We start from the raw sequence: 19,132 nt of genomic DNA, 5'->3' as shown, positions 1-19,132 counted from the left end.
ACTTTCCTCCTGTCGTTATTCGGATGGATACAATGGCTTTGACCAACGCTGGAAAAAAGACTACGAACAAAGGAAACATGGATAATGGCGCTGCAGCAAGACAGGCGCAAAAATATGAAAATAATTTAACAGTGGCTGTTGAAATTATGGGAGAAGAGAAGATTACAATGATGGAGGTATTGAGAGGGATTAAAGAAGTTTGTGGACTGGTCTGCGGCTGTCGGGTCAAAGATGAAAAGCGATTTGAAGTGACGCTGTCAAGTGCGAGAGGGAAAGAAAAACTGATGGATGGATTTAAAATCCGGAGCTGTCGAATCATGGCAAAGGATCTATCGCTGGATGAGATGGTTGTATCCTTCTTAAACCTCCCAGTATATATTACAGACGAGGACATCACAGAGCGGCTAAGAGCATGGGGTGTGTCTGCTATATCGCCGGTGAAAAGGCGCTACTGGCCGGGGACGGACATTGCTGATGGGACGCGCTTCTGTAAAGTTAGGTTCACAGACATTGTGCGCTCGTTGCCATATTCTGCCAAATTTGAAACGTTGGAAGGGGCTGAGTACTTCAGAGTAATACACGATCGGCAGGTCAAGGTCTGTAGGCTGTGTATCCAGCCAGGGCACGTACTACGAGAGTGCCCTGATTTCGTATGTCATAAGTGTGGTGAGCAGGGGCATTACGCACGAGAGTGCAAAGGGAGGAGAGAGCGAGGTTGTGTTGGATGCGGGAGGGGTGTAGCGCAGTGCTCCTGTCCCCATGGGGAAGGTGCTCAGGACTGGGCATCACAGGATTTCAGCGCAAATAGTGTCGTGGAGGAGAACGAGGTGGAGGAAGCTGGGGAGGAAATTGGCATGAGTGAGCAACCCCAGGGAGAGAAGGAGGACGAAGAACAGAGGCAGCCAGAGGAGGAAGTGGAGACGGAGCCTTGTACTGAAGGAAGGGAGGCACCCAAGGATGGAGGGATAAGCTCAAGCCTAGACGATGTGGAGTTGGAGGGCGATCCACGGGGAGAGGGGGGCTCCTCTAGGGAGGTGGATACTGCAAGGGATGACTCTCGCAAACGTAAAGAGTTTGAAGAAGAACTGACGGAGGAAGAGAGGGAGAGCTTACGGATTTGGAGGTTGGAGAATAAAAGGAACATGATAATTAAGAAGAAAAAGAAGATGGATGGTTGATCATTGAGGACTAGGAGGGAGGCTGGAGTTGGTGGATGCCTTCTCTGCGGATGTGTTGTGTCTTAGGGAGACTCATTGGACTGAGCAGTGTATGGGTGAAATAAGGCAGAGATGGAATGGACAAATGTACGTGAGTAGAGGTGCTGTGCGGGCATGTGGGGTAGCTATTTTGGTAAAACATAGTTATGTCTAATTTAAATGATGTGCAGATACTGTGGGTAGAATGGGGATGTATAGGTCTAAGCAGGAGGATTTAGAGAGTGTGTTTATGAAGGATTGTGGATTTATTACTGTGGGGGAGGATGGTGGTTTGGTGCATGGGGTTTGATGTGTAAAGTTTAAGAGATATTCAGTAAAAATTTTGAAGGAATTGTTTTGAGAATGTCTTAGGTTCTACTTGATAAGGAGGTGATTTGAAACCCTCTATTCTTATGGAATTTGGTTTAACAAAGTATTGTATGCAAATGGTTGTATAATCTTGGTTTTGGTATATTCATTAATTTGGCTTTCTGATTGATTTGACAGGGGGTGAATTGTGTGCCTGCCAATGTCTAGTATTGTGTTGATTAAAATGGTTTGTGTATTTTGTTGATTACAATGGTTTGTGTATATTAAATTTGTATGTAATGTAAATGAGAATTTTGATAATAAAAAAAAATAATAATAAAAAAAAAAAAAAGTACGCCTGATCTCGTCCGATCTCGGAAGCTAAGCAGGGTCGGGCCTGGTTAGTACTTGGATGGGAGACCGCCTGGGAATACCAGGTGCTGTAAGCTTTTTGTCACTGCCTTGTGGAATTTCAACTCTTTGTCCGTTTTTTCCCACAAGGCTGAAATATGTGCCCTCGCTTTGAAATAAGTAAGCAAGGTTAGTTTGTATTTCATCCAACAATCTGTGCTACAAATTATGGCTACAGTATATGCAATTTCATCCACTTTTTGAGATTGCCTTTCGCTTACGGCCACAACGGCCTGAGTACGCCTGATCTCGTCCGATCTCGGAAGCTAAGTAGGGTCGGGCCTGGTTAGTACTTGGATGGAAGACCGCCTGGGAATACCAGGTGCTGTAAGCTTTTTGTCACTGCCTTGTGGAATTTCAACTCTTTGTCCGTTTTTTCCCACAAGGCTGAAATATGTGCCCTCGCTTTGAAATAAGTAAGCAAGGTTAGTTTGTATTTCATCCAACAATCTGTGCTACAAATTATGGCTACAGTATATGCAATTTCATCCACTTTTTGAGATTGCCTTTCGCTTACGGCCACACCGGCCTGAGTACGCCTGATCTCGTCCGATCTCGGAAGCTAAGCAGGGTCGGGCCTGGTTAGTACTTGGATGGGAGACCGCCTGGGAATACCAGGTGCTGTAAGCTTTTTGTCACTGCCTTGTGGAATTTCAACTCTTTGTCCGTTTTTTCCCACAAGGCTGAAATATGTGCCCTCGCTTTGAAATAAGTAAGCAAGGTTAGTTTGTATTTCATCCAACAATCTGTGCTACAAATTATGGCTACAGTATATGCAATTTCATCCACTTTTTGAGATTGCCTTTCGCTTACGGCCACACCGGCCTGAGTACGCCTGATCTCGTCCGATCTCGGAAGCTAAGCAGGGTCGGGCCTGGTTAGTACTTGGATGGGAGACCGCCTGGGAATACCAGGTGCTGTAAGCTTTTTGTCACTGCCTTGTGGAATTTCAACTCTTTGTCCGTTTTTTCCCACAAGGCTGAAATATGTGCCTTCGCTTTGAAATAAGTAAGCAAGGTTAGTTTGTATTTCATCCAACAATCTGTGCTACAAATTATGGCTACAGTATATGCAATTTCTTCCACTTTTTGAGTGACACAAAGATGCTTATCTAAATGGTGGAAATGCAACAGCTGTTAATCAGGCTCACTTTGACTTTACATAGTGCACCAAGAGATAGTTTCTCGCTTACGGCCACACCGGCCTGAGTACGCACCTGTTGATGGGTAATTGACGCACGTGTGAGTGATTGCGCTGAGACTGAGTGTTTGCTCTAGAGAGTTTGTGTTGGAGTTTTGAGCTTTTTGAAGTACAATTTCTTTTTTGTAAATTGATTAAGTTAGATTTATAGTTTGGGGTTGTTCCCCGGCAGCATATTGCTGTTTGGGGGACTTTCCTCCTGTCGTTATTCGGATGGATACAATGGCTTTGACCAACGCTGGAAAAAAGACTACGAACAAAGGAAACATGGATAATGGCGCTGCAGCAAGACAGGCGCAAAAATATGAAAATAATTTAACAGTGGCTGTTGAAATTATGGGAGAAGAGAAGATTACAATGATGGAGGTATTGAGAGGGATTAAAGAAGTTTGTGGACTGGTCTGCGGCTGTCGGGTCAAAGATGAAAAGCGATTTGAAGTGACGCTGTCAAGTGCGAGAGGGAAAGAAAAACTGATGGATGGATTTAAAATCCGGAGCTGTCGAATCATGGCAAAGGATCTATCGCTGGATGAGATGGTTGTATCCTTCTTAAACCTCCCAGTATATATTACAGACGAGGACATCACAGAGCGGCTAAGAGCATGGGGTGTGTCTGCTATATCGCCGGTGAAAAGGCGCTACTGGCCGGGGACGGACATTGCTGATGGGACGCGCTTCTGTAAAGTTAGGTTCACAGACACTGTGCGCTCGTTGCCATATTCTGCCAAATTTGAAACGTTGGAAGGGGCTGAGTACTTCAGAGTAATACACGATCGGCAGGTCAAGGTCTGTAGGCTGTGTATCCAGCCAGGGCACGTACTACGAGAGTGCCCTGATTTCGTATGTCATAAGTGTGGTGAGCAGGGGCATTACGCACGAGAGTGCAAAGGGAGGAGAGAGCGAGGTTGTGTTGGATGCGGGAGGGGTGTAGCGCAGTGCTCCTGTCCCCATGGGGAAGGTGCTCAGGACTGGGCATCACAGGATTTCAGCGCAAATAGTGTCGTGGAGGAGAACGAGGTGGAGGAAGCTGGGGAGGAAATTGGCATGAGTGAGCAACCCCAGGGAGAGAAGGAGGACGAAGAACAGAGGCAGCCAGAGGAGGAAGTGGAGACGGAGCCTTGTACTGAAGGAAGGGAGGCACCCAAGGATGGAGGGATAAGCTCAAGCCTAGACGATGTGGAGTTGGAGGGCGATCCACGGGGAGAGGGGGGCTCCTCTAGGGAGGTGGATACTGCAAGGGATGACTCTCGCAAACGTAAAGAGTTTGAAGAAGAACTGACGGAGGAAGAGAGGGAGAGCTTACGGATTTGGAGGTTGGAGAATAAAAGGAACATGATAATTAAGAAGAAAAAGAAGATGGATGGTTGATCATTGAGGACTAGGAGGGAGGCTGGAGTTGGTGGATGCCTTCTCTGCGGATGTGTTGTGTCTTAGGGAGACTCATTGGACTGAGCAGTGTATGGGTGAAATAAGGCAGAGATGGAATGGACAAATGTACGTGAGTAGAGGTGCTGTGCGGGCATGTGGGGTAGCTATTTTGGTAAAACATAGTTATGTCTAATTTAAATGATGTGCAGATACTGTGGGTAGAATGGGGATGTATAGGTCTAAGCAGGAGGATTTAGAGAGTGTGTTTATGAAGGATTGTGGATTTATTACTGTGGGGGAGGATGGTGGTTTGGTGCATGGGGTTTGATGTGTAAAGTTTAAGAGATATTCAGTAAAAATTTTGAAGGAATTGTTTTGAGAATGTCTTAGGTTCTACTTGATAAGGAGGTGATTTGAAACCCTCTATTCTTATGGAATTTGGTTTAACAAAGTATTGTATGCAAATGGTTGTATAATCTTGGTTTTGGTATATTCATTAATTTGGCTTTCTGATTGATTTGACAGGGGGTGAATTGTGTGCCTGCCAATGTCTAGTATTGTGTTGATTAAAATGGTTTGTGTATTTTGTTGATTACAATGGTTTGTGTATATTAAATTTGTATGTAATGTAAATGAGAATTTTGATAATAAAAAAAAATAATAATAAAAAAAAAAAAAAGTACGCCTGATCTCGTCCGATCTCGGAAGCTAAGCAGGGTCGGGCCTGGTTAGTACTTGGATGGGAGACCGCCTGGGAATACCAGGTGCTGTAAGCTTTTTGTCACTGCCTTGTGGAATTTCAACTCTTTGTCCGTTTTTTCCCACAAGGCTGAAATATGTGCCCTCGCTTTGAAATAAGTAAGCAAGGTTAGTTTGTATTTCATCCAACAATCTGTGCTACAAATTATGGCTACAGTATATGCAATTTCATCCACTTTTTGAGATTGCCTTTCGCTTACGGCCACACCGGCCTGAGTACGCCTGATCTCGTCCGATCTCGGAAGCTAAGCAGGGTCGGGCCTGGTTAGTACTTGGATGGGAGACCGCCTGGGAATACCAGGTGCTGTAAGCTTTTTGTCACTGCCTTGTGGAATTTCAACTCTTTGTCCGTTTTTTCCCACAAGGCTGAAATATGTGCCCTCGCTTTGAAATAAGTAAGCAAGGTTAGTTTGTATTTCATCCAACAATCTGTGCTACAAATTATGGCTACAGTATATGCAATTTCTTCCACTTTTTGAGTGACACAAAGATGCTTATCTAAATGGTGGAAATGCAACAGCTGTTAATCAGGCTCACTTTGACTTTACATGGTGCACCAAGAGATAGTTTCTCGCTTACGGCCACACCGGCCTGAGTACGCCTGATCTCGTCCGATCTCGGAAGCTAAGCAGGGTCGGGCCTGGTTAGTACTTGGATGGGAGACCGCCTGGGAATACCAGGTGCTGTAAGCTTTTTGTCACTGCCTTGTGGAATTTCAACTCTTTGTCCGTTTTTTCCCACAAGGCTGAAATATGTGCCCTCGCTTTGAAATAAGTAAGCAAGGTTAGTTTGTATTTCATCCAACAATCTGTGCTACAAATTATGGCTACAGTATATGCAATTTCTTCCACTTTTTGAGTGACACAAAGATGCTTATCTAAATGGTGGAAATGCAACAGCTGTTAATCAGGCTCACTTTGACTTTACATAGTGCACCAAGAGATAGTTTCTCGCTTACGGCCACACCGGCCTGAGTACGCACCTGTTGATGGGTAATTGACGCACGTGTGAGTGATTGCGCTGAGACTGAGTGTTTGCTCTAGAGAGTTTGTGTTGGAGTTTTGAGCTTTTTGAAGTACAATTTCTTTTTTGTAAATTGATTAAGTTAGATTTATAGTTTGGGGTTGTTCCCCGGCAGCATATTGCTGTTTGGGGGACTTTCCTCCTGTCGTTATTCGGATGGATACAATGGCTTTGACCAACGCTGGAAAAAAGACTACGAACAAAGGAAACATGGATAATGGCGCTGCAGCAAGACAGGCGCAAAAATATGAAAATAATTTAACAGTGGCTGTTGAAATTATGGGAGAAGAGAAGATTACAATGATGGAGGTATTGAGAGGGATTAAAGAAGTTTGTGGACTGGTCTGCGGCTGTCGGGTCAAAGATGAAAAGCGATTTGAAGTGACGCTGTCAAGTGCGAGAGGGAAAGAAAAACTGATGGATGGATTTAAAATCCGGAGCTGTCGAATCATGGCAAAGGATCTATCGCTGGATGAGATGGTTGTATCCTTCTTAAACCTCCCAGTATATATTACAGACGAGGACATCACAGAGCGGCTAAGAGCATGGGGTGTGTCTGCTATATCGCCGGTGAAAAGGCGCTACTGGCCGGGGACGGACATTGCTGATGGGACGCGCTTCTGTAAAGTTAGGTTCACAGACACTGTGCGCTCGTTGCCATATTCTGCAAATTTGAAACGTTGGAAGGGGCTGAGTACTTCAGAGTAATACACGATCGGCAGGTCAAGGTCTGTAGGCTGTGTATCCAGCCAGGGCACGTACTACGAGAGTGCAAAGGGAGGAGAGAGCGAGGTTGTGTTGGATGCGGGAGGGGTGTAGCGCAGTGCTCCTGTCCCCATGGGGAAGGTGCTCAGGACTGGGCATCACAGGATTTCAGCGCAAATAGTGTCGTGGAGGAGAACGAGGTGGAGGAAGCTGGGGAGGAAATTGGCATGAGTGAGCAACCCCAGGGAGAGAAGGAGGACGAAGAACAGAGGCAGCCAGAGGAGGAAGTGGAGACGGAGCCTTGTACTGAAGGAAGGGAGGCACCCAAGGATGGAGGGATAAGCTCAAGCCTAGACGATGTGGAGTTGGAGGGCGATCCACGGGGAGAGGGGGGCTCCTCTAGGGAGGTGGATACTGCAAGGGATGACTCTCGCAAACGTAAAGAGTTTGAAGAAGAACTGATGGAGGAAGAGAGGGAGAGCTTACGGATTTGGAGGTTGGAGAATAAAAGGAACATGATAATTAAGAAGAAAAAGAAGATGGATGGTTGATCATTGAGGACTAGGAGGGAGGCTGGAGTTGGTGGATGCCTTCTCTGCGGATGTGTTGTGTCTTAGGGAGACTCATTGGACTGAGCAGTGTATGGGTGAAATAAGGCAGAGATGGAATGGACAAATGTACGTGAGTAGAGGTGCTGTGCGGGCATGTGGGGTAGCTATTTTGGTAAAACATAGTTATGTCTAATTTAAATGATGTGCAGATACTGTGGGTAGAATGGGGATGTATAGGTCTAAGCAGGAGGATTTAGAGAGTGTGTTTATGAAGGATTGTGGATTTATTACTGTGGGGGAGGATGGTGGTTTGGTGCATGGGGTTTGATGTGTAAAGTTTAAGAGATATTCAGTAAAAATTTTGAAGGAATTGTTTTGAGAATGTCTTAGGTTCTACTTGATAAGGAGGTGATTTGAAACCCTCTATTCTTATGGAATTTGGTTTAACAAAGTATTGTATGCAAATGGTTGTATAATCTTGGTTTTGGTATATTCATTAATTTGGCTTTCTGATTGATTTGACAGGGGGTGAATTGTGTGCCTGCCAATGTCTAGTATTGTGTTGATTAAAATGGTTTGTGTATTTTGTTGATTACAATGGTTTGTGTATATTAAATTTGTATGTAATGTAAATGAGAATTTTGATAATAAAAAAAAATAATAATAAAAAAAAAAAAAAGTACGCCTGATCTCGTCCGATCTCGGAAGCTAAGCAGGGTCGGGCCTGGTTAGTACTTGGATGGGAGACAGCCTGGGAATACCAGGTGCTGTAAGCTTTTTGTCACTGCCTTGTGGAATTTCAACTCTTTGTCCGTTTTTTCCCACAAGGCTGAAATATGTGCCCTCGCTTTGAAATAAGTAAGCAAGGTTAGTTTGTATTTCATCCAACAATCTGTGCTACAAATTATGGCTACAGTATATGCAATTTCATCCACTTTTTGAGATTGCCTTTCGCTTACGGCCACACCGGCCTGAGTACGCCTGATCTCGTCCGATCTCGGAAGCTAAGCAGGGTCGGGCCTGGTTAGTACTTGGATGGGAGACCGCCTGGGAATACCAGGTGCTGTAAGCTTTTTGTCACTGCCTTGTGGAATTTCAACTCTTTGTCCGTTTTTTCCCACAAGGCTGAAATATGTGCCCTCGCTTTGAAATAAGTAAGCAAGGTTAGTTTGTATTTCATCCAACAATCTGTGCTACAAATTATGGCTACAGTATATGCAATTTCATCCACTTTTTGAGATTGCCTTTCGCTTACGGCCACACCGGCCTGAGTACGCCTGATCTCGTCCGATCTCGGAAGCTAAGCAGGGTCGGACCTGATTAGTACTTGGATGGGAGACCGCCTGGGAATACCAGGTGCTGTAAGCTTTTTGTCACTGCCTTGTGGAATTTCAACTCTTTGTCCGTTTTTTCCCACAAGGCTGAAATATGTGCCCTCGCTTTGAAATAAGTAAGCAAGGTTAGTTTGTATTTCATCCAACAATCTGTGCTACAAATTATGGCTACAGTATATGCAATTTCATCCACTTTTTGAGATTGCCTTTCGCTTACGGCCACACCGGCCTGAGTACACCTGATCTCGTCCGATCTCGGAAGCTAAGCAGGGTCGGGCCTGGTTAGTACTTGGATGGGAGACCGCCTGGGAATACCAGGTGCTGTAAGCTTTTTGTCACTGCCTTGTGGAATTTCAACTCTTTGTCCATTTTTTCCCACAAGGCTGAAATATGTGCCCTCGCTTTGAAATAAGTAAGCAAGGTTAGTTTGTATTTCATCCAACAATCTGTGCTACAAATTATGGCTACAGTATATGCAATTTCATCCACTTTTTGAGATTGCCTTTCGCTTACGGCCACACCGGCCTGAGTACGCCTGATCTCGTCCGATCTCGGAAGCTAAGCAGGGTCGGGCCTGGTTAGTACTTGGATGGGAGACCGCCTGGGAATACCAGGTGCTGTAAGCTTTTTGTCACTGCCTTGTGGAATTTCAACTCTTTGTCCGTTTTTTCCCACAAGGCTGAAATATGTGCCCTCGCTTTGAAATAAGTAAGCAAGGTTAGTTTGTATTTCATCCAACAATCTGTGCTACAAATTATGGCTACAGTATATGCAATTTCTTCCACTTTTTGAGTGACACAAAGATGCTTATCTAAATGGTGGAAATGCAACAGCTGTTAATCAGGCTCACTTTGACTTTACATAGTGCACCAAGAGATAGTTTCTTGCTTACGGCCACACCGGCCTGAGTACGCCTGATCTCGTCCGATCTCGGAAGCTAAGCAGGGTCGGGCCTGGTTAGTACTTGGATGGGAGACCGCCTGGGAATACCAGGTGCTGTAAGCTTTTTGTCACTGCCTTGTGGAATTTCAACTCTTTGTCCGTTTTTTCCCACAAGGCTGAAATATGTGCCCTCGCTTTGAAATAAGTAAGCAAGGTTAGTTTGTATTTCATCCAACAATCTGTGCTACAAATTATGGCTACAGTATATGCAATTTCTTCCACTTTTTGAGTGACACAAAGATGCTTATCTAAATGGTGGAAATGCAACAGCTGTTAATCAGGCTCACTTTGACTTTACATAGTGCACCAAGAGATAGTTCTCGCTTACGGCCACACCGGCCTGAGTACGCACCTGTTGATGGGTAATTGACGCACGTGTGAGTGATTGCGCTGAGACTGAGTGTTTGCTCTAGAGAGTTTGTGTTGGAGTTTTGAGCTTTTTGAAGTACAATTTCTTTTTTGTAAATTGATTAAGTTAGATTTATAGTTTGGGGTTGTTCCCCGGCAGCATATTGCTGTTTGGGGGACTTTCCTCCTGTCGTTATTCGGATGGATACAATGGCTTTGACCAACGCTGGAAAAAAGACTACGAACAAAGGAAACATGGATAATGGCGCTGCAGCAAGACAGGCGCAAAAATATGAAAATAATTTAACAGTGGCTGTTGAAATTATGGGAGAAGAGAAGATTACAATGATGGAGGTATTGAGAGGGATTAAAGAAGTTTGTGGACTGGTCTGCGGCTGTCGGGTCAAAGATGAAAAGCGATTTGAAGTGACGCTGTCAAGTGCGAGAGGGAAAGAAAAACTGATGGATGGATTTAAAATCCGGAGCTGTCGAATCATGGCAAAGGATCTATCGCTGGATGAGATGGTTGTATCCTTCTTAAACCTCCCAGTATATATTACAGACGAGGACATCACAGAGCGGCTAAGAGCATGGGGTGTGTCTGCTATATCGCCGGTGAAAAGGCGCTACTGGCCGGGGACGGACATTGCTGATGGGACGCGCTTCTGTAAAGTTAGGTTCACAGACACTGTGCGCTCGTTGCCATATTCTGCCAAATTTGAAACGTTGGAAGGGGCTGAGTACTTCAGAGTAATACACGATCGGCAGGTCAAGGTCTGTAGGCTGTGTATCCAGCCAGGGCACGTACTACGAGAGTGCAAAGGGAGGAGAGAGCGAGGTTGTGTTGGATGCGGGAGGGGTGTAGCGCAGTGCTCCTGTCCCCATGGGGAAGGTGCTCAGGACTGGGCATCACAGGATTTCAGCGCAAATAGTGTCGTGGAGGAGAACGAGGTGGAGGAAGCTGGGGAGGAAATTGGCATGAGTGAGCAACCCCAGGGAGAGAAGGAGGACGAAGAACAGAGGCAGCCAGAGGAGGAAGTGGAGACGGAGCCTTGTACTGAAGGAAGGGAGGCACCCAAGGATGGAGGGATAAGCTCAAGCCTAGACGATGTGGAGTTGGAGGGCGATCCACGGGGAGAGGGGGGCTCCTCTAGGGAGGTGGATACTGCAAGGGATGACTCTCGCAAACGTAAAGAGTTTGAAGAAGAACTGATGGAGGAAGAGAGGGAGAGCTTACGGATTTGGAGGTTGGAGAATAAAAGGAACATGATAATTAAGAAGAAAAAGAAGATGGATGGTTGATCATTGAGGACTAGGAGGGAGGCTGGAGTTGGTGGATGCCTTCTCTGCGGATGTGTTGTGTCTTAGGGAGACTCATTGGACTGAGCAGTGTATGGGTGAAATAAGGCAGAGATGGAATGGACAAATGTACGTGAGTAGAGGTGCTGTGCGGGCATGTGGGGTAGCTATTTTGGTAAAACATAGTTATGTCTAATTTAAATGATGTGCAGATACTGTGGGTAGAATGGGGATGTATAGGTCTAAGCAGGAGGATTTAGAGAGTGTGTTTATGAAGGATTGTGGATTTATTACTGTGGGGGAGGATGGTGGTTTGGTGCATGGGGTTTGATGTGTAAAGTTTAAGAGATATTCAGTAAAAATTTTGAAGGAATTGTTTTGAGAATGTCTTAGGTTCTACTTGATAAGGAGGTGATTTGAAACCCTCTATTCTTATGGAATTTGGTTTAACAAAGTATTGTATGCAAATGGTTGTATAATCTTGGTTTTGGTATATTCATTAATTTGGCTTTCTGATTGATTTGACAGGGGGTGAATTGTGTGCCTGCCAATGTCTAGTATTGTGTTGATTAAAATGGTTTGTGTATTTTGTTGATTACAATGGTTTGTGTATATTAAATTTGTATGTAATGTAAATGAGAATTTTGATAATAAAAAAAAATAATAATAAAAAAAAAAAAAAGTACGCCTGATCTCGTCCGATCTCGGAAGCTAAGCAGGGTCGGGCCTGGTTAGTACTTGGATGGGAGACCGCCTGGGAATACCAGGTGCTGTAAGCTTTTTGTCACTGCCTTGTGGAATTTCAACTCTTTGTCCGTTTTTTTCCCACAAGGCTGAAATATGTGCCCTCGCTTTGAAATAAGTAAGCAAGGTTAGTTTGTATTTCATCCAACAATCTGTGCTACAAATTATGGCTACAGTATATGCAATTTCATCCACTTTTTGAGATTGCCTTTCGCTTACGGCCACACCGGCCTGAGTACGCCTGATCTCGTCCGATCTCGGAAGCTAAGCAGGGTCGGGCCTGGTTAGTACTTGGATGGGAGACCGCCTGGGAATACCAGGTGCTGTAAGCTTTTTGTCACTGCCTTGTGGAATTTCAACTCTTTGTCCGTTTTTTCCCACAAGGCTGAAATATGTGCCCTCGCTTTGAAATAAGTAAGCAAGGTTAGTTTGTATTTCATCCAACAATCTGTGCTACAAATTATGGCTACAGTATATGCAATTTCATCCACTTTTTGAGATTGCCTTTCGCTTACGGCCACACCGGCCTGAGTACGTCCGATCTCGGAAGCTAAGCAGGGTCGGGCCTGGTTAGTACTTGGATGGGAGACCGCCTGGGAATACCAGGTGCTGTAAGCTTTTTGTCACTGCCTTGTGGAATTTCAACTCTTTGTCCGTTTTTTTCCACAAGGCTGAAATATGTGCCCTCGCTTTGAAATAAGTAAGCAAGGTTAGTTTGTATTTCATCCAACAATCTGTGCTACAAATTATGGCTACAGTATATGCAATTTATTCCACTTTTTGAGTGACACAAAGATGCTTATCTAAATGGTGGAAATGCAACAGCTGTTAATCAGGCTCACTTTGACTTTACATAGTGCACCAAGAGATAGTTTCTCGCTTACGGCCACACCGGCCTGAGTACGCACCTGTGATGGGTAATTGACGCACGTGTGAGTGATTGCGCTGAGACTGAGTGTTTGCTCTAGAGAGTTTGTGTTGGAGTTTTGAGCTTTTTGAAGTACAATTTCTTTTTTGTAAATTGATTAAGTTAGATTTATAGTTTGGGGTTGTTCCCCGGCAGCATATTGCTGTTTGGGGGACTTTCCTCCTGTCGTTATTCGGATGGATACAATGGCTTTGACCAACGCTGGAAAAAAAGACTACGAACAAAGGAAACATGGATAATGGCGCTGCAGCAAGACAGGCGCAAAAATATGAAAATAATTTAACAGTGGCTGTTGAAATTATGGGAGAAGAGAAGATTACAATGATGGAGGTATTGAGAGGGATTAAAGAAGTTTGTGGACTGGTCTGCGGCTGTCGGGTCAAAGATGAAAAGCGATTTGAAGTGACGCTGTCAAGTGCGAGAGGGAAAGAAAAACTGATGGATGGATTTAAAATCCGGAGCTGTCGAATCATGGCAAAGGATCTATCGCTGGATGAGATGGTTGTATCCTTCTTAAACCTCCCAGTATATATTACAGACGAGGACATCACAGAGCGGCTAAGAGCATGGGGTGTGTCTGCTATATCGCCGGTGAAAAGGCGCTACTGGCCGGGGACGGACATTGCTGATGGGACGCGCTTCTGTAAAGTTAGGTTCACAGACACTGTGCGCTCGTTGCCATATTCTGCCAAATTTGAAACGTTGGAAGGGGCTGAGTACTTCAGAGTAATACACGATCGGCAGGTCAAGGTCTGTAGGCTGTGTATCCAGCCAGGGCACGTACTACGAGAGTGCCCTGATTTCGTATGTCATAAGTGTGGTGAGCAGGGGCATTACGCACGAGAGTGCAAAGGGAGGAGAGAGCGAGGTTGTGTTGGATGCGGGAGGGGTGTAGCGCAGTGCTCCTGTCCCATGGGGAAGGTGCTCAGGACTGGGCATCACAGGATTTCAGCGCAAATAGTGTCGTGGAGGAGAACGAGTTGGAGGAAGCTGGGGAGGAAATTGGCATGAGTGAGCAACCCCAGGGAGAGAAGGAGGACGAAGAACAGAGGCAGCCAGAGGAGGAAGTGGAGACGGAGCCTTGTACTGAAGGAAGGGAGGCACCCAAGGATGGAGGGATAAGCTCAAGCCTAGACGATGTGGAGTTGGAGGGCGATCCACGGGGAGAGGGGGGCTCCTCTAGGGAGGTGGATACTGCAAGGGATGACTCTCGCAAACGTAAAGAGTTTGAAGAAGAACTGACGGAGGAAGAGAGGGAGAGCTTACGGATTTGGAGGTTGGAGAATAAAAGGAACATGATAATTAAGAAGAAAAAGAAGATGGATGGTTGATCATTGAGGACTAGGAGGGAGGCTGGAGTTGGTGGATGCCTTCTCTGCGGATGTGTTGTGTCTTAGGGAGACTCATTGGACTGAGCAGTGTATGGGTGAAATAAGGCAGAGATGGAATGGACAAATGTACGTGAGTAGAGGTGCTGTGCGGGCATGTGGGGTAGCTATTTTGGTAAAACATAGTTATGTCTAATTTAAATGATGTGCAGATACTGTGGGTAGAATGGGGATGTATAGGTCTAAGCAGGAGGATTTAGAGAGTGTGTTTATGAAGGATTGTGGATTTATTACTGTGGGGGAGGATGGTGGTTTGGTGCATGGGGTTTGATGTGTAAAGTTTAAGAGATATTCAGTAAAAATTTTGAAGGAATTGTTTTGAGAATGTCTTAGGTTCTACTTGATAAGGAGGTGATTTGAAACCCTCTATTCTTATGGAATTTGGTTTAACAAAGTATTGTATGCAAATGGTTGTATAATCTTGGTTTTGGTATATTCATTAATTTGGCTTTCTGATTGATTTGACAGGGGGTGAATTGTGTGCCTGCCAATGTCTAGTATTGTGTTGATTAAAATGGTTTGTGTATTTTGTTGATTACAATGGTTTGTGTATATTAAATTTGTATGTAATGTAAATGAGAATTTTGATAATAAAAAAAAATAATAATAAAAAAAAAAAAAAGTACGCCTGATCTCGTCCGATCTCGGAAGCTAAGCAGGGTCGGGCCTGGTTAGTACTTGGATGGGAGACCGCCTGGGAATACCAGGTGCTGTAAGCTTTTTGTCACTGCCTTGTGGAATTTCAACTCTTTGTCCGTTTTTTTCCCACAAGGCTGAAATATGTGCCCTCGCTTTGAAATAGTAAGCAAGGTTAGTTTGTATTTCATCCAACAATCTGTGCTACAAATTATGGCTACAGTATATGCAATTTCATCCACTTTTTGAGATTGCCTTTCGCTTACGGCCACACCGGCCTGAGTACGTCCGATCTCGGAAGCTAAGCAGGGTCGGGCCTGGTTAGTACTTGGATGGGAGACCGCCTGGGAATACCAGGTGCTGTAAGCTTTTTGTCACTGCCTTGTGGAATTTCAACTCTTTGTCCGTTTTTTCCCACAAGGCTGAAATATGTGCCCTCGCTTTGAAATAAGTAAGCAAGGTTAGTTTGTATTTCATCCAACAATCTGTGCTACAAATTATGGCTACAGTATATGCAATTTCTTCCACTTTTTGAGTGACACAAAGATGCTTATCTAAATGGTGGAAATGCAACAGCTGTTAATCAGGCTCACTTTGACTTTACATAGTGCACCAAGAGATAGTTTCTCGCTTACGGCCACACCGGCCTGAGTACGCACCTGTTGATGGGTAATTGACGCACGTGTGAGTGATTGCGCTGAGACTGAGTGTTTGCTCTAGAGAGTTTGTGTTGGAGTTTTGAGCTTTTTGAAGTACAATTTCTTTTTTGTAAATTGATTAAGTTAGATTTATAGTTTGGGGTTGTTCCCCGGCAGCATATTGCTGTTTGGGGGACTTTCCTCCTGTCGTTATTCGGATGGATACAATGGCTTTGACCAACGCTGGAAAAAAGACTACGAACAAAGGAAACATGGATAATGGCGCTGCAGCAAGACAGGCGCAAAAATATGAAAATAATTTAACAGTGGCTGTTGAAATTATGGGAGAAGAGAAGATTACAATGATGGAGGTATTGAGAGGGATTAAAGAAGTTTGTGGACTGGTCTGCGGCTGTCGGGTCAAAGATGAAAAGCGATTTGAAGTGACGCTGTCAAGTGCGAGAGGGAAAGAAAAACTGATGGATGGATTTAAAATCCGGAGCTGTCGAATCAATGGCAAAGGATCTATCGCTGGATGAGATGGTTGTATCCTTCTTAAACCTCCCAGTATATATTACAGACGAGGACATCACAGAGCGGCTAGAGCATGGGGTGTGTCTGCTATATCGCCGGTGAAAAGGCGCTACTGGCCGGGGACGGACATTGCTGATGGGACGCGCTTCTGTAAAGTTAGGTTCACAGACACTGTGCGCTCGTTGCCATATTCTGCCAAATTGAAACGTTGGAAGGGGCTGAGTACTTCAGAGTAATACACGATCGGCAGGTCAAGGTCTGTAGGCTGTGTATCCAGCCAGGGCACGTACTACGAGAGTGCAAAGGGAGGAGAGAGCGAGGTTGTGTTGGATGCGGGAGGGGTGTAGCGCAGTGCTCCTGTCCCCATGGGGAAGGTGCTCAGGACTGGGCATCACAGGATTTCAGCGCAAATAGTGTCGTGGAGGAGAACGAGGTGGAGGAAGCTGGGGAGGAAATTGGCATGAGTGAGCAACCCCAGGGAGAGAAGGAGGAACGAAGAACAGAGGCAGCCAGAGGAGGAAGTGGAGACGGAGCCTTGTACTGAAGGAAGGGAGGCACCCAAGGATGGAGGGATAAGCTCAAGCCTAGACGATGTGGAGTTGGAGGGCGATCCACGGGGAGAGGGGGGGCTCCTCTAGGGAGGTGGATACTGCAAGGGATGGACTCTCGCAAACGTAAAGAGTTTGAAGAAGAACTGATGGAGGAAGAGAGGGAGAGCTTACGGATTTGGAGGTTGGAGAATAAAAGGAACATGATAATTAAGAAGAAAAAGAAGATGGATGGTTGATCATTGAGGACTAGGAGGGAGGCTGGAGTTGGTGGATGCCTTCTCTGCGGATGTGTTGTGTCTTAGGGAGACTCATTGGACTGAGCAGTGTATGGGTGAAATAAGGCAGAGATGGAATGGACAAATGTACGTGAGTAGAGGTGCTGTGCGGGCATGTGGGGTAGCTATTTTGGTAAAACATAGTTATGTCTAATTTAAATGATGTGCAGATTACTGTGGGTAGAATGGGGATGTATAGGTCTAAGCAGGAGGATTTAGAGAGTGTGTTTATGAAGGATTGTGGATTTATTACTGTGGGGGAGGATGGTGGTTTGGTGCATGGGGTTTGATGTGTAAAGTTAAGAGATATTCAGTAAAAATTTTGAAGGAATTGTTTTGAGAATGTCTTAGGTTCTACTTGATAAGGAGGTGATTTGAAACCCTCTATTCTTATGAATTTGGTTTAACAAAGTATTGTATGCAAATGGTTGTATAATCTTGGTTTTGGTATATTCATTAATTTGGCTTTCTGATTGATTTGACAGGGGGTGAATTGTGTGCCTGCCAATGTCTAGTATTGTGTTGATTAAAATGGTTTGTGTATTTTGTTGATTACAATGGTTTGTGTATATTAAATTTGTATGTAATGTAAATGAGAATTTTGATAATAAAAAAAAAATAATAATAAAAAAAAAAAAAAAGTACGCCTGATCTCGTCCGATCTCGGAAGCTAAGCAGGGTCGGGCCTGGTTAGTACTTGGATGGGAGACCGCCTGGGAATACCAGGTGCTGTAAAGCTTTTTGTCACTGCCTTGTGGAATTTCAACTCTTTGTCCGTTTTTTCCCACAAGGCTGAAATATGTGCCCTCGCTTTGAAATAAGTAAGCAAGGTTAGTTTGTATTTCATCCAACAATCTGTGCTACAAATTATGGCTACAGTATATTGCAATTTCATCCACTTTTTTGAGATTGCCTTTCGCTTACGGCCACACCGGCCTGAGTACGCCTGATCTCGTCCGATCTCGGAAGCTAAGCAGGGTCGGGCCTGGTTAGTACTTGGATGGGAGACCGCCTGGGAATACCAGGTGCTGTAAGCTTTTTGTCACTGCCTTGTGGAATTTCAACTCTTTGTCCGTTTTTTCCCACAAAGGCTGAAATATGTGCCCTCGCTTGAAATAAGTAAGCAAGGTTAGTTTGTATTTCATCCAACAATCTGTGCTACAAATTATGGCTACAGTATATGCAATTTCATCCACTTTTTGAGATTGCCTTTCGCTTACGGCCACACCGGCCTGAGTACGCCTGATCTCGTCCGATCTCGGAAGCTAAGCAGGGTCGGGCCTGATTAGTACTTGGATGGGAGAACCGCCTGGGAATACCAGGTGCTGTAAGCTTTTTGTCACTGCCTTGTGGAATTTCAACTCTTTGTCCGTTTTTTCCCACAAGGCTGAAATATGTGCCCTCGCTTTGAAATAAGTAAGCAAGGTTAGTTTGTATTTCATCCAACAATCTGTGCTACAAATTATGGCTACAGTATATGCAATTTCATCCACTTTTTGAGATTGCCTTTCGCTTACGGCCACACCGGCCTGAGTACGCCTGATCTCGTCCGATCTCGGAAGCTAAGCAGGGTCGGGCCTGGTTAGTACTTGGATGGGAGACCGCCTGGGAATACCAGGTGCTGTAAGCTTTTTGTCACTGCCTTGTGGAATTTCAACTCTTTGTCCGTTTTTCCCACAAGGCTGAAATATGTGCCCTCGCTTTGAAATAAGTAAGCAAGGTTAGTTTGTATTTCATCCAACAATCTGTGCTACAAATTATGGCTACAGTATATGCAATTTCTTCCACTTTTTGAGTGACACAAAGATGCTTATCTAAATGGTGGAAATGCAACAGCTGTTAATCAGGCTCACTTTGACTTACATAGTGCACCAAGAGATAGTTTCTCGCTTACGGCCACACCGCCTGAGTACGCACCTGTTGATGGGTAATTGACGCACGTGTGAGTGATTGCGCTGAGACTGAGTGTTTTGCTCTAGAGAGTTTGTGTTGG

The 19,132-nt window shown here is 44.8% G+C and overlaps 12 non-coding genes and 4 pseudogenes across 12 annotated transcripts; all 16 read left to right on the top strand.

Moving 5' to 3' along the window:
• Positions 1–2,131: 2,131 nt before the first annotated feature.
• Positions 2,132–2,250, top strand: LOC118954504 (annotated as a pseudogene).
• A 177-nt stretch (positions 2,251–2,427) lies between these two features.
• On the top strand, positions 2,428–2,546 carry LOC118954433. The gene has a single exon (XR_005044561.1). It is a non-coding gene; the product is annotated as a 5S ribosomal RNA (ribosomal RNA).
• Positions 2,547–2,723: 177 nt separating this feature from the next.
• LOC118954422 lies at positions 2,724–2,842 on the top strand. Its single transcript, XR_005044550.1, has one exon. It is a non-coding gene; the product is annotated as a 5S ribosomal RNA (ribosomal RNA).
• A 2,595-nt stretch (positions 2,843–5,437) lies between these two features.
• Positions 5,438–5,556, top strand: LOC118954411. Its single transcript, XR_005044539.1, has one exon. It is a non-coding gene; the product is annotated as a 5S ribosomal RNA (ribosomal RNA).
• Positions 5,557–5,816: 260 nt separating this feature from the next.
• Positions 5,817–5,935, top strand: LOC118954400. The gene has a single exon (XR_005044528.1). It is a non-coding gene; the product is annotated as a 5S ribosomal RNA (ribosomal RNA).
• Positions 5,936–8,475: 2,540 nt separating this feature from the next.
• LOC118954389 lies at positions 8,476–8,594 on the top strand. Its single transcript, XR_005044517.1, has one exon. It is a non-coding gene; the product is annotated as a 5S ribosomal RNA (ribosomal RNA).
• A 177-nt stretch (positions 8,595–8,771) lies between these two features.
• On the top strand, positions 8,772–8,890 carry LOC118954483. Its single transcript, XR_005044611.1, has one exon. It is a non-coding gene; the product is annotated as a 5S ribosomal RNA (ribosomal RNA).
• Positions 8,891–9,067: 177 nt separating this feature from the next.
• Positions 9,068–9,186, top strand: LOC118954339. The gene has a single exon (XR_005044467.1). It is a non-coding gene; the product is annotated as a 5S ribosomal RNA (ribosomal RNA).
• Positions 9,187–9,363: 177 nt separating this feature from the next.
• Positions 9,364–9,482, top strand: LOC118954378. Its single transcript, XR_005044506.1, has one exon. It is a non-coding gene; the product is annotated as a 5S ribosomal RNA (ribosomal RNA).
• A 260-nt stretch (positions 9,483–9,742) lies between these two features.
• LOC118954367 lies at positions 9,743–9,861 on the top strand. The gene has a single exon (XR_005044495.1). It is a non-coding gene; the product is annotated as a 5S ribosomal RNA (ribosomal RNA).
• A 2,541-nt stretch (positions 9,862–12,402) lies between these two features.
• Positions 12,403–12,521, top strand: LOC118954356. Its single transcript, XR_005044484.1, has one exon. It is a non-coding gene; the product is annotated as a 5S ribosomal RNA (ribosomal RNA).
• A 177-nt stretch (positions 12,522–12,698) lies between these two features.
• Positions 12,699–12,807, top strand: LOC118954509 (annotated as a pseudogene).
• A 2,594-nt stretch (positions 12,808–15,401) lies between these two features.
• Positions 15,402–15,510, top strand: LOC118954508 (annotated as a pseudogene).
• Positions 15,511–18,057: 2,547 nt separating this feature from the next.
• Positions 18,058–18,176, top strand: LOC118954345. The gene has a single exon (XR_005044473.1). It is a non-coding gene; the product is annotated as a 5S ribosomal RNA (ribosomal RNA).
• Positions 18,177–18,353: 177 nt separating this feature from the next.
• On the top strand, positions 18,354–18,473 carry LOC118954499 (annotated as a pseudogene).
• A 177-nt stretch (positions 18,474–18,650) lies between these two features.
• On the top strand, positions 18,651–18,769 carry LOC118954540. The gene has a single exon (XR_005044654.1). It is a non-coding gene; the product is annotated as a 5S ribosomal RNA (ribosomal RNA).
• The last annotated feature ends 363 nt before the right edge of the window (positions 18,770–19,132 follow it).

This window comes from Oncorhynchus mykiss, unplaced genomic scaffold, assembly GCF_013265735.2.
Source record: "Oncorhynchus mykiss isolate Arlee unplaced genomic scaffold, USDA_OmykA_1.1 un_scaffold_386, whole genome shotgun sequence".
Lineage (NCBI taxonomy): Eukaryota > Metazoa > Chordata > Actinopteri > Salmoniformes > Salmonidae > Oncorhynchus > Oncorhynchus mykiss.
Note: the sequence above shows the minus strand (reverse complement) of the source record. Positions and strands in the feature narration are given on the sequence as shown.